Below are 13011 nucleotides of genomic sequence, written 5' to 3'. Positions count from 1 at the left end.
ACATCCACTCACTGGTTTTTTTTTTTTTTTTAATGGGCATTGGTGTTTTGCTGTGGGTGTCGGGTCCCCTGCAACTGGAATTACAGACAGTTGTGAGCTGCCGTGTGGGTGCTGGGTATTGAACCCAGGTCCTCTGGAAGAGCAGTCAGGGATCTTAACCACTGAGTCATCCATCTCACTTTTATACACATATAAATGTCCTTAGGAACCTACTAACATATATTTTTAAGGAAGCACCTAGTTAGGATTTCCAGAAAGATGCCAACGTTTCATGGAGCATGCCCAGAGTGGAAATGGAGGTGTCCATCCAGAGCTTGAATTGAGCTGGGTGTCCTAAGTTTCTGTCGGTTAAACCTACCAAGTCTGTGCCCAATGACTCCACTCCAGACGTGCTGCCTATAAGCAACAAAGCTTTAGTGTCATGGAACCATGCAGAAATTCCTGAAAGACTGTCAGAAGCAGAGGTCAAAGGTGGCTGGCACACTCTGCAACAGCAGACATGAAAGTCATTGATTCTTACATCCGAGGAACTCCCCTGTAGCCTACAACACTGCCCTGCAAATGTCCCGCTTTCACTTCTGGAAACCTTTTTTCTTCCATGTTGGTTCCTTGGCCTCAAGCCCCTTTGCGGGGACAGATCCTGGTCTTGTGACAGTCCCAGTCTCTGAAAAGCCAATCACCAACACAAATTCGGGTCAAAATTGAATATTAAATAGCATGAATGAAGAAATGGCCACAAGTTATACATTTTTAAAGTTTACTATTTGGTAGACTACATGCTCTTTGTACTGGACAGAGCTTTTTCCCTTGACTTGACACAAGCTAGAGTCCTCTAGTAAGAGGGAACCTCAACTTAGGGACTGTCACCATCAAATACCTGTAAATGAGTCTGAAGGGCATTTTCTTGAATAAGCTCACCATAGGCAAACCAGCAAGGTCCGATTCAATTCCTGCCTCTTGGTTCCTGCCTTGGGTTCCTGCCCTGACTTCCCTTTATGATGCAAGAGGACAATAACCTTTTCCTCCCCAGGTTGCTTTGGGTCATAGTCTTGGTCACAGCAAGAGAGAGGAAACCCCAACACTCCTTGAGCATCTCTGCAGAGGATAGCTCACCTGTGCTTGCATTTGCTATAGAGATAGAAAGGAAATTAGTCTGTACTCTTGCATGATTAGTAGAAAACCACATTTTACCATTGATAGCGCAGAGGAGTTTGTCTACATCACACGGAATAAAAGTTAACGCCTGGTACCTTTTCAGGCTGACGGACATTTTTGGCAGACTTCATTCACATTTCTTGTATATGTGAGCTGTCAGATTTTAAAAACTTTCCAGACTTGCTTTATTTGTTTTAAAACTGGTTCACTGCTTCTGGTACTGGGCACCACGGGTCACACACAGGCCTTGACTTCTCATTCCCAGATCTACTTCCTGAGGGTGTATACTGTGCAGAAGAGTCAAGAAAGCAACAGCCGCCGGGCGGTGGTGGCGCATGCCTTTAATCCCAGCACTCGGGAGGCAGAGGCAGGCGGATCTCTGTGAGTTCAAGACCAGCCTGGTCTACAAGAGCTAGCTCCAGGACAGGCTCTAAAGCTGCAGAGAAACCCTGTCTCGAAAAACCAAAAAAAAAAAAAAAAGAAAAGAAAGAAAGAAAGAAAGAAAGCAAGCAACAGCCACTCTCAGACAGTGAGTACTCATTTCACTACAAATCCCAAACTTCCCCAAATGTGGAAACTCATACCCTTTGTGATGGCTAATTGTATATTTCAACTTAGCTGGCCCCCAGTGTCCGCATGGTCAAACTTTATTGATGTTTCTGGTCAGATGTTTGGGGGTGTGATTTACATTTAAATGTGTGGACTTTGGTAAATGGAAGGCCTCCTCGCATTGTAGGGTCCTCATCCAATCAGCTGAAGAACTAACCAGAACAAATACTGACTTCACCCAAGCAAATAGAAATCCTGCCAGCAGATGGTCTTTGGACTCTACCGCAGCTTTGTTGACCTACCTGGCGGAGTTTGAACTAACTGCCTCCACGCTCATGTAAGTCAGTTCCTATAAACATGCAGCTATGGTTTGAATGTAGAAGGTTCCTCCTTGCGGAAGGCTTGGTCATAGTTGGGATCTTCTATTTTGGAAGTGCTGGAAACTTAGCAGAGCCACACTAGCTGAAGTACCTGCTGGAGGGAAACCCTTGGGCTCTCTCTGCCAGCCAATGTTGTCATACTTGGTCCCCCACCCACCCACACTGGTGATTAAATCAGGAACAGACGATGTTGCTGTGCTGGGCTCCCCAAACCTACACTTTCATCTTGATCTTCCAGCCTCCAGAACTTAAAAAAAAAGTCTCTTAAGTCGCTCAATCTAGAGCACCTAGTTAAAGAGTTATACCCAAAAGTACTCAGGAAAATCTAAATAAAAATATTAACGTTAAGACCCTATGGTTCAGCTCTTGTATGGCAAATACTTTGGAAATACACACCCTCATCCCAATATCACAGTAATTCCCATAGATGATCAACATGTACGAACACTTCATAAAACAGAATATCAGAATATAAGGACCTCAATGTATAAAAGCTTATTTTTCCATAATTAAAATAAGAAGATAGGCTACTGTACAGAGCTGGTAGGATGGAGTGGGGGCTTCAAGTCTCTTGGATACCTCCAGTTTTCTGTTTTTCTATTTTAATATTTCCTCTTTTAATCTTTAAATGTTTACTTTATGAGTATAGTCCCACAGATGTGCATATGCACCATGTGCATGCCTGGTGCCCTCAGAAGCCAGAGGGGGAATTGGATCCTCTGAAACAGGAGTTACAGGTGGTTGTGAGCCACCATGAGGATGCTGTGAATCAAGGCATGGTCATCTGCAAGAACAGCCAGCACTCTGACCACCTCACCCTCTCCCCAGCCCAGGTTCCTTACTTCCTATCAAGCTGATCAGAGTGGGCAGAACAGAGTAAATGTTGGAAGAAAAGCAATAGATAATGCCAAGGACATGCCTGCCTGGAGTTCGGTTATGAAGAGAAGCTGAGAAATGAAAGCAAAGACAGAAGGTGCTGTTTTATCACCGGCACTGTGGCTACACCTGAATCCAATGCTGGCTCAGCTGCTGCATGTGGCTCCATAATCACTCCCCTGCTGCTCAGGTGAGGCCCTAGGAGAAGGGAAGCCCTATTCTGTTGTCCCTCAAGAGACCCACTTACTGTCACTCATGAGTTCCTTTCTCTCCTCAAGTTTGTCGGGGTTATTTTTCATGCTTACTTCAGAGTCCCTTGACTAATCCTGTAGTCAGGAGCTGCTTATTTGTCCCGGCCGCCCAGAACTGAAATAATCACACAGAAACTGTATTAATTAAATCACTGCTTGGCCCATTAGCTCTAGCTTCTTATTGGCTAACTCTTACATAATTATTTAACCCGCTTCTATTAATCTGTGTATCGCCACATGGCTGTGGCTTACCAGCTAAAGTTCTGTCATCTGGTCTCCAGTGGGGCTACATGGCTTCTCCCTGACTCCGCCCTCTTTCTCCCAGCATTCAGCCTTTCCCCACCTACCTAAGTTCTGCCCTATCAATAGGCCAAGGCAGTTTCTTTATTCATCAATGGTATTCACAGCACACAGAGGAGAATCCCACATCATAATCCCAATCTATAATATATTACTCTCTTAGCCTTCCCTCAATCTCTCCCCACAAATGGTCTATCCAGGAACACAAAATATTCCTAACATTAGAATTCCTGCGTGCCTCTGCCAGGCCTTTCCCTGTTTGTGTGATTTACTGCACTTATCCAAACACCAGCTCAGGGGCTCAGAGTTGTACGGCTGTTGCTTTCTGTTTAAAGTTCTCTGTTTGTCCTTGAGTAGTGACCAGCCCAAGTTGCTTGCTATAGGAAGGTGGAGTCAGGAGAAATCTAAACAGACTTCTGTGCCACCAAGGGAGCGCAGTGGAGTGCCAGCGGGATTGTTCCAGACCAAGGCAGGTGACCACAATCAAAAGGAAGAGAGTCTGGAGAAGGGACTCTGGTGGCTTGGGGACAGCTCCCATGTTTCCCCAGGCTGGAGGCTGGAGAAAGGACACCCACTACACACCATACCCATATTCCCAGGCCTGAGGGAAGGAAGAAGGGGCCAGTGAATCTGTCTTAACCATTGTCACAAGGGAGAGAGACGTTACCTGGGCCATCAGAAAACCCACTGTGTGTCAAGTACTCTCTTAGAATACCTACTATGGTTTGAGGCCAGCCTGGTCTACAAGAGCTAGTTCCAGGACAGGCTCTAGAAACTACAGGGAAACCCTGTCTCGAAAAACCAAAAAAAAAAAAAAATACCTACTATGTGTCAGGCACTGATTTAGATACCTTGTGAAGCTCATAAAACACAAGACCACATAAAGCAAAATCACCAGAGATTCAGCCGCACAGCTGAAATGTCCCATTACGAACTCAGTCCTGTCTTACACTGAGGTTCATGGCCTTTCGTTCATGAGTGGATATAGCAGAAGAGAGGGGAAAGACTTGAAAGACCAATGACTAGGACTCAGGATCCATCTGCTTCTTCATATCGGAAATGAGTGAAATAAAGACTGCTTACTAGTGGTTGTTAGCATCCAACGGTGTAAAACAGGCCAAGCATTCAGTGCTCTCCCCAGCTTGGCTCTGGCGTCTGCCCTCTCCTTAGTCCTCGGTGATAATGGTGGTGGGAGCCTTGTGATCCATCTTGACAACGGTTCTCACTTGAGTATTTTGGTTAACAAGTTGATCACGCCTCATTATTCCTCTCGTGTATGCCTCAGTGACAGGGCTCCTTCTGTGTGTTTGAGGACACAGCAGGAGATACAGCTGACACACCCATCCCCTAAGATCAAGCACCCAACATTTTAGTGGGAGATGGCAGACAGCAAGCTTGGAGATACAGTAAACATAAAGCCTGGATCAGCAGATCATTGTGAGGGGGACGGAAGTAAATATTTAGCCTTTGCTGCTTATGAAGTCCATCTTCACAGCTGGTGTGATGAGGTCTGCACTGCAACACAATGGTGTCCACATTCAACCTGTAAGTTACCGACAATGGCTTGTCTGGCTAACACTTCGTCTCAGCAAGCTTGGTGCTAGATTCGACCCACAGGCCACTGCTTGCTGACGAGTGCAGACAGTCATTTCAATGAATGATAAATACTGGGGCTGAAATCAGGTGGGATTAATGTCTTATCTCAGGTTAGGTGGGCTGATGAGCTAACATCTGTACTGAGCCCCCAGGGAGGGGGTAGGACAGCTTCCCAGAGTAAATAAAGATGAGAGCACCTCAGAAAAATGCCACCCGTAAAGGAAACACATGCAAAAGCCCCAACAATTTTAAACTCCCGTGGCTGTTGCTCTTTAGTCAAAGAAGCTAGAGCGTCGTGGCTGAGAGGGAGAAGGCAGGTCCTGGCAGGCTTTGTCAGCCTCATTAACAGCTGGCACTGATTCTAAGCATGAGAGAGTGGCCTTGGAGGTATAAGGGCCCCACGTACAGGGTTATTGGCTTGCTTGAGGGTTTATGACAAGGCTCCTGTAGCTTAGGTCGGTCACCAGTTTGTACCACGTTTTAAAGATCACTCTTGCTGTGTTGGCAGTGGTACAGAATTGACAACAGTAAAGAAGACCTGGAGAAAGAAAGTTTCAGATATGTCTGGCTCTTGAGGCAGTGGCTGGAGGAGGGAGCGTCCATTTTCAGGGCTACTCAGGCAGGCTAGCCACTGATGCATGTGTTCTGGCCGGGGAGCAGAGGATGCTATGGTAAGAAAGGATGCTGGGGGTGAGAAAATGTGGGCTTCCGGGAGAATAAGGGGGCCTGGGTCCCTAGTGGGAACAGGAAATGACACAGCAGTCAGGTCGCTGCCGAGCACCTCCCAAAGGGGTGTCCAGTTTCTGGCAACTGCTCACCTGATATCACCTCATTTGTTAGTTGGGTCTGATCTTGAGCCTTGGAGAATGCCTGGTTTGTCTCTCCCTCACCCTTCACCCAGGGGTTTTTAGTGGCCCAGAATCCCTTATTCTCTTCCTTGTACCCTGAAAGCTGCAATACTCTGGACTCCAAGATAAACACTAGTCAGCCTATAGGTTTACCAAGGTAAATATGCAAGCCACCTTATCTCCTAGTGCCCTAAGTACCCGTGGAGAGTACCCCTCTAGAAAATTCCTCCTCCACCCTCCTCGGAGGTTCACAGTCTCTCGCCTATCTCTGCCCCACACCTATTTCCCCTATCTCTGCCCCACACCTATCTTGCCTATCTTGTTAGAGCCCTGCCTTTCTTATCTTCCTCCTGCATTCCAAACTCTCTTCTAAAAAGCTCAGGTTAATCTCCTCTGTCTCACTAACCACCTCTGGTAGACGAGAAGAGTCTCTGCCCCAGGGTTTTTGGTCTTAGACCTCTGTTAGTAATATCTCCACGTTGTTATTATTGTTGCTGTTGTTTTGTGGTACTGTGGCTCGAACCCATGCTTTTGTGCATGCAAAGCAAGTCCTCTACCCATCAAGTCTTTTTTCCTTTCTTAGTTTTGAGATCCAGGATCTTGTGTGTTCCATGCTGACTTTGACCTTACCTTCTTTCTTTCTTTTTCTTTTATGTGTATGGGTGGCATGCCTTCATGTATGTCTATGCACATGTGCATGTGTGTACCTGGCACCCACACAGGCCAGAAGATGGTGTCCAGTTCCTGTAACTGGAGCTGCAGGCTGTTGTGAGCACTAGAAACTGACCCTGAGTCCTCAGGAAGAGCAGCCAGTGCTTTTAGTGTCTGAGCCATCTCTCTAGTCTCTACAACTCACTGTGCATGCAAGGATGACCTTAGACTTCTGATTCTCCCGCCTCCACTTCCCAGATGTTGGGATTATAGTCTAGTGCCACAAAACCCTGTTTATGCAGTACTGAGGGGTCTAACTCAGGGCTCTCTCTGTGCAAGCTATCTATCTACCATTGTATCAACTGAGCTATACCACCAGCTCTCAAGTTCTTTTTTTTACTGTGTGTGTATATGTGTGTGTGTGTGTGTGTGTGTGTGTGTGTATGTGAGAGAGAGAGAGAGAGAGAGAGAGAGAGAGAGAGAGAGAGAGAGAGCTCCTGAAACTGATGTTCAGTTTCTGTGTGTTGCTTTATTTTCTGAGTCCTAACCCGCAAGGACAAGAACAATAAATTATAAAATAGTCTTTGTAAAGAAGGTGTCTTCATGCTAATCTATGGGAGCAGATTAAGTTATCAGGAATTCTCTGAGCAAGCTGTTAACCATAGCCATTGTTCAAAATGAAGTTGCACAACATACAATTAAATACATTCTATTAAAACAAAACATGGTAACTACCGGAAGCTCATTATTTTTAAATTATCCGGGCTACACTTTACTTATTATCTATGTGGTGGAGGCTCTTTTTGTCTGTTGTAGCTTCCATGGTAGAAACCCCAATGAATTGTGTACCAATGTCATGTGTTTCCAGCTCCATAGAGATCCACATTGGCATTTTCAAACCAGTGAGGATATTGACATCACAAGGCCTGTTGAATGCCGTAATCCAGGAGGACAATTTTCCATAGAGTTCATTGTCTAATACCAGCATACTGATTGTAAACTGACTTAATGGAATTTTGTCTTGTTTTGTTTTTGGTGGTGGTGCCTGACTTAATGGAATTTTAAAGCAGACTTTCCATGTTTGTCTCCATTAAATCCACATCTGGACACTCAACCTTACTAGCTCACTGCTTGGTGCCTGTGTTAGCCCATTCTCCATTACTGTAAGAAAACACCGGAGGCCGGGGAAGCTTATTGAGTCCACGGCTGTGGGGCAGAAGAATGTAAACAGCGTGATATCAGCCCTGGTTGTGTCACATCTTAAAGGATGATAGCAGGATGGTTGCAGAGAGAGGAAGAGATCACGTGGTGAGACAGGAAGCCAGGGCTCTGGTGCAGAACTGAGGAGCCAGGAGGTAGAAGAATGGGAACCTTGCTCCTTTATAACAGCCTTCCTGGGGGAACTAAGCCGGCTGCCGCGAGTACTCCTTTAACTCCTGTGAAGTTAGTGCTCTTGAGACTCCTTTACCCTGCACCGAGCTCCGCCCTGAGCCCCTTGTGTTTCATACCATCTTCCAGTGTAGCGATTCTGGGGACGAAGTTCCCGCATATAAGTATTTGTGGGATGGACCACATCAGACCAGTAATCTGCTAAAATGCTTTTCACACCTAGGCTGGAATGTGCGCTCCTTTCTTCTCCCGCTGACAAATTTGGGATTCAAGCGCAGTTTTCTTTGAAACTTCCTTTCTGGTTTCCTTTGGTTGGTTGAGGTTGCCAGAGCAAAATGTCACAGACTGCGTGGCTTAAATAACAGAATTAATTTTTTCCCACAAGTTTAGAGGCTTAAAATCCAAGTTTGATTTCTCCCCAGGCTTCTTGTCTTGGTTTGCACAAGGCACCTTCTCCTTGAGTCTTTGTATGACCCGCCCCACAGTGTGTTCTACATACTTGGTTCTCATTGGAGAGTCAAATGTTCTCTTTTTAGTGTGCCCCCTATTCCCAGCACTACGAGGTTGTCTGTTGAGTTTCAGCCCAGTCGAGGCTGGTCTACAGCAAGTTCCAGGCTAGCCAGGGCTACATATGAAACCCGATCTAAAACATTTTTTTTCTCTTTTTGTTTTTTTGAGACAGGGTTTTTCTGTGTAACAGTTCTAGCTGTTCTGAATCTCACGCTGTAGACCAGGCTGGCCTTGAACTCACAGAGATCCACCTACTTCTGCCTCCCAAATGCTGGGATTAAAGGCATGGGCCACTACCACGTGGCACTTTTTTTCTCTCTCTACAAAATGACACAAATCAGACTGTGTGGGCCCTCCCTATCACCTCTTTTTTTTTTTTTTTAGTTGCCTCTTTAAAAGCCCTGATTGCAAATACAGTCTTGGTGGTTTGAGGTTCTGTGGGTTAGAGCTTCAATATATGAATTTTCAAAGATACCATCTAACCCATGACAGTATAATTTCACAATGCTTTCATCCCAGGAGTCTCCACAGCCATTTTAGCATTCTCTCTCTCTCTCTCTCTCTCTCTCTCTCTCTCTCTCTCTCTCTCTCTCTCTCTCTTCCTCCCCTCCCTCCCTCCCTCCCTTCCTCCCTCCCTCCCTCCTTCTCTGTAACTCCTAATGTGTGACACCAGAGTCACGAAGTCAGCATTTTCTTAAACAATAGAAAAAAAATGAGTATAGTTCTTTTACAGAGGAAATATGAGCTTTATTCTTCTAACTAGCACTGTTCTTAGGATTTTCAGGCATTACCCGAAGACCAGGAAATTGCAGAAGAAGGGAAAGAATAAGGCCAGGTGCCCTTACCACAGTCATCTAGAACTACACCGCCAATCACTTTTGTCCAAGGTCCGTTATGCTCTTAATTTATTACAGGAAAGACACACACACACACACACACACACACACACACACACACAATTGCTCCCTAATATCTTCTTATTCCTCCTTTTAAGTAATGTTTTTTTAGCTGAAGACAAATAACACAAAATGAATATGATATTTTTTTGGTTTTCCTTGCTACTGATACTAAGTTCTGCTAATAAAAAATGAGAATTATGATTGGAAAGAACTAGAATCTTCCTTTAGAATCTGCATGCATGCTTTGTGCTCTTGGTATTTTTCCTGCTGCTTCCTATTATCCCAAGAACAGAGGCAAGGCTATATTGCAATGTGACAGAAAGGCCTGGGATGCAATGCCCCTCGGGGCCTTCTAGAATAGTCCAGCCTTTCAGGCTTTTGTCTGTGATGAAAAATAAATATATGTTTCAAGTTTCTTCTTTATCAAAAAAAAAAAAAAAATAACCCAAGCAAACAAAACCTCTCTATAACAGATAGATGAAACAATGTTTTATAACTTTTCTTTTACTTATTCATATCCAATAATTTTATTATTTTAGCTGCTAAATCATGTGGATTAAATTTCTACAGAGTCGGTTGTATGGCGGTTTACGCCTTTAATTTCAGCAGAGGCAGAGGCAGGAGGATCTCTGTGAGTTAAAGTCCAGCCTGGTCTACAAAATGAGTCCCAGGCCAGCTTGGGCTACAAAATGAGACCTATCTCAAAAAAGAGAAACTGTTGCCTGGTTGCATTTATACACACTATCCAGAGCAAGTGCCTCCAAGGAGAAAGCAAATCTGTGGTGTCTAGAGGCTAAGGGTATATGCAAAGTAGCAGAGTGCTATGTATGGGATTGTTTTGGGGGTTATGAAAGACACTCCAGAACCACATTGTGGTTATGTTTGCATGAGACTATGAGTATATTAAATGCCACTGAGTTGCACACTTATGAACCTGGCTTTCTGTCAGTTTCACTTCCTTATTATGGTCTGGGTATCAAGCATCCTCCCAACTCCTGAAAAGACTCATGTGTTAAGGTTCAGGCCCTGATTTGGCAGTATTTGAACTGACGGATCATCGGGGCTCTAGCCTTGTCAGTGGATTAGTCTATTCATCTAGGTTTGTGCTTGAATGAACTCTTGGGGAGGCGGTAGAAACTGTAGGAGGTAGAGAAGGGACGCAGCTGGAGAAAGTAAGTCACTGAGAGCATGCTTTGTAGTGACCCCCCACCCCAGGGTCTCGTGTATCCTAGGCCAGCGTCAAACTCACTACTTAGCTGACAATGACCTTGGGTTTCCGAGCCTTCCACTTCTCCAAGTGGTGCTGAGATCAGTCCAGGACTGTGTGAATGCTGGATAAACGCTCTCTCAGCTGAGCTGTGTGCTCAGCCCCAAGGAGGCTAATTCTTGTTCCTGGTCCCTTTTCCCTCTGTTTCCTGGCCACTCTGAGGTGAGCAGCTTTCTACCATCAACCCCTCCCTGCCGTGATGTTTGCTTTATCAGAGGCCCATAGCAAAGCAACCAATGACCATAGGCTGATACCTCTGAAACCATGAATCCAGATCAGTTTTTCCTTCTTTGCATTGCTTTCTCCAACTGTGTTGCTGTATTGACAGATAACTGATGAGCACACTCCCCTTCCCATGAAATCTGGCCACAGATTCTTTGCACCCTCTTCCGCTAAGAGGGCCTAGAGACCCCCTCAGCCCCAGTTCAGGGTCTGACAACTTACTTGTAGCTAACATCATTCGATTTCTGTACCACTTCTCAAAAAGTCTTCCAGGATAGGCAGGGTGATGCGCACCTTTGATGCCGAGGCAGAGGCCAGCCTGGTCTACAAAGCAAGTACCAGGACAGCCAGAGCCACACAGTAGAGACAACTTTCCTCAGGAAAAAAAAAAAGAAAAAAGAAATTTGCCTTGTACTCTGATGGAATCCAGAGCCTGCTATTTCATGGAGATGGGGGTGGGGTGGGAGGGAGGGTGTTCGAACTGTTCCATGGAGGCTCCTCCCATTAGGGACCACTTTGGATCACCAACCATTTGGCTGCAGCCTCCCAGTGACTGAACTGGTGACAGCCACAGCAGGGGCTAAGTCACACCACAAAACTGTGAATAAGCCCACCGTGGTCTTCAGTCCTTAGTTTGGGTGGCTGGTTATTGAGACATAGTAGCTACCCCAAAGGATATGTTGCCCTGTGTGTTTGCCACTGTGTACTTAATCCCTCTGAAAGGCCATCATCGGCTGTGCCCAAGTTTTTAACTTCCAACAGCTCTGCTCCGGACATCCTTAGAGAAATGACTCCGCTCTTCTTTGAACCCCTGCCCTGAGACTCAACAGCGACAAGGAAGCTTTTGGGAGGAAAAACCCAGACACAGTCTCAACTCTTTCAAGAAGCAAAACAAATGGTGGTATTTCCCGGCAGCCTTATGAGAGGAAATAAGGGCTTTCTGGGTACTAAGGAGCTCTTGCTTCAAGTCACCCAGTGATATGTGTCAGGAGCCATCACATTTCACACAGCGGTGGCCACTCCTGTGCTTTTCTGGAGCAGCAACTCAAGCCTTCCCTCTGGGTATACGGGTGTATATTTGACTTAATCACAGTACTGGTGTTCTTATGGCCACTGCCTCTACTGTGTCCTGTGCAAGTACCCTAAGCTTTGGAATTAGATTCCTTCATTAAGCCTTACATGGCTATATCAATCAGTAAAAGAAAAGCCGTGTATTTGGAGTAAGGGTGGTTTGGAAATTCTCCTTTGGGTTGGACAAGATTCCTAAGGTAGGACACTCTCCGTACATGGTTATGACCACCAAATGCTGCAGGGCAGGCTGAAAGGCTGTGTGACTGCCCTTCGCTCTGGCTGCTGCTTTCAGAAACTCAGGGAAATTGGTAGAAGGTGATGGGTAAAGAGAAGAAGCTTCCCTTCGGGGCATAAAATGTGAAGAAGAACCTGAGCCATTTTAAAGCTTAAGCTGCGGATTCCGACCTGGGCAGACATTAGAAAGGAATGGTAGCTGGAGTGATGAGAACTGGTAGCGAGGATGTTAGAAGTAGAGAGAAATTCTATGCTTGGAAGTGATTCAGTTGTGGAGGAGAGAGAGGAAGAAGGGCTTGCAATAGGGCCAGAAAGAGGCTGGAACATTTGTCAAGCATTCATGGGGCCCTCTGTTCCATCCCCAGCACCCTGCATATAATGAGGAGAGAGAGAGAGAGAGAGAGAGAGAGAGAGAGAGAGAGAGAGAGAGAGAGAGAGAGAGAGAGAGAGAGAGAGAGAGAGAGGTCCAAGAGATAAGAACGCAGACAAGTGCACTGTCTTAAGAGTTACAAAGGACTGGGCACATAGTATGTAGGGCCTGGTTCCAGGGCACTTTTTTAAAAATTCTCAAGTACTAAGCTACATCAAAGGAAATGACGCCACGGCTAACTCTACAGGTTACACAGCTAGACGTTGGCCCTGAAATTAAGAAGCTAGAGAATTTCAAAGGAAGGGCACATCAAAGAGGATGAGATTTGAACACAGGGGCAGAGGACAAACATCAGAGCACAGAGGACCAAAGTGTTGACAGCTTGCCAGACAGAGTATGCACAGAGGACTGAGGACTACGTCCCTTCTGCCTTACCGTAATAG

The sequence above is a fragment of the Arvicola amphibius genome, chromosome 3 (assembly GCF_903992535.2).
Source record: "Arvicola amphibius chromosome 3, mArvAmp1.2, whole genome shotgun sequence".
Classification (NCBI taxonomy): domain Eukaryota; kingdom Metazoa; phylum Chordata; class Mammalia; order Rodentia; family Cricetidae; genus Arvicola; species Arvicola amphibius.
Note: the sequence above shows the minus strand (reverse complement) of the source record.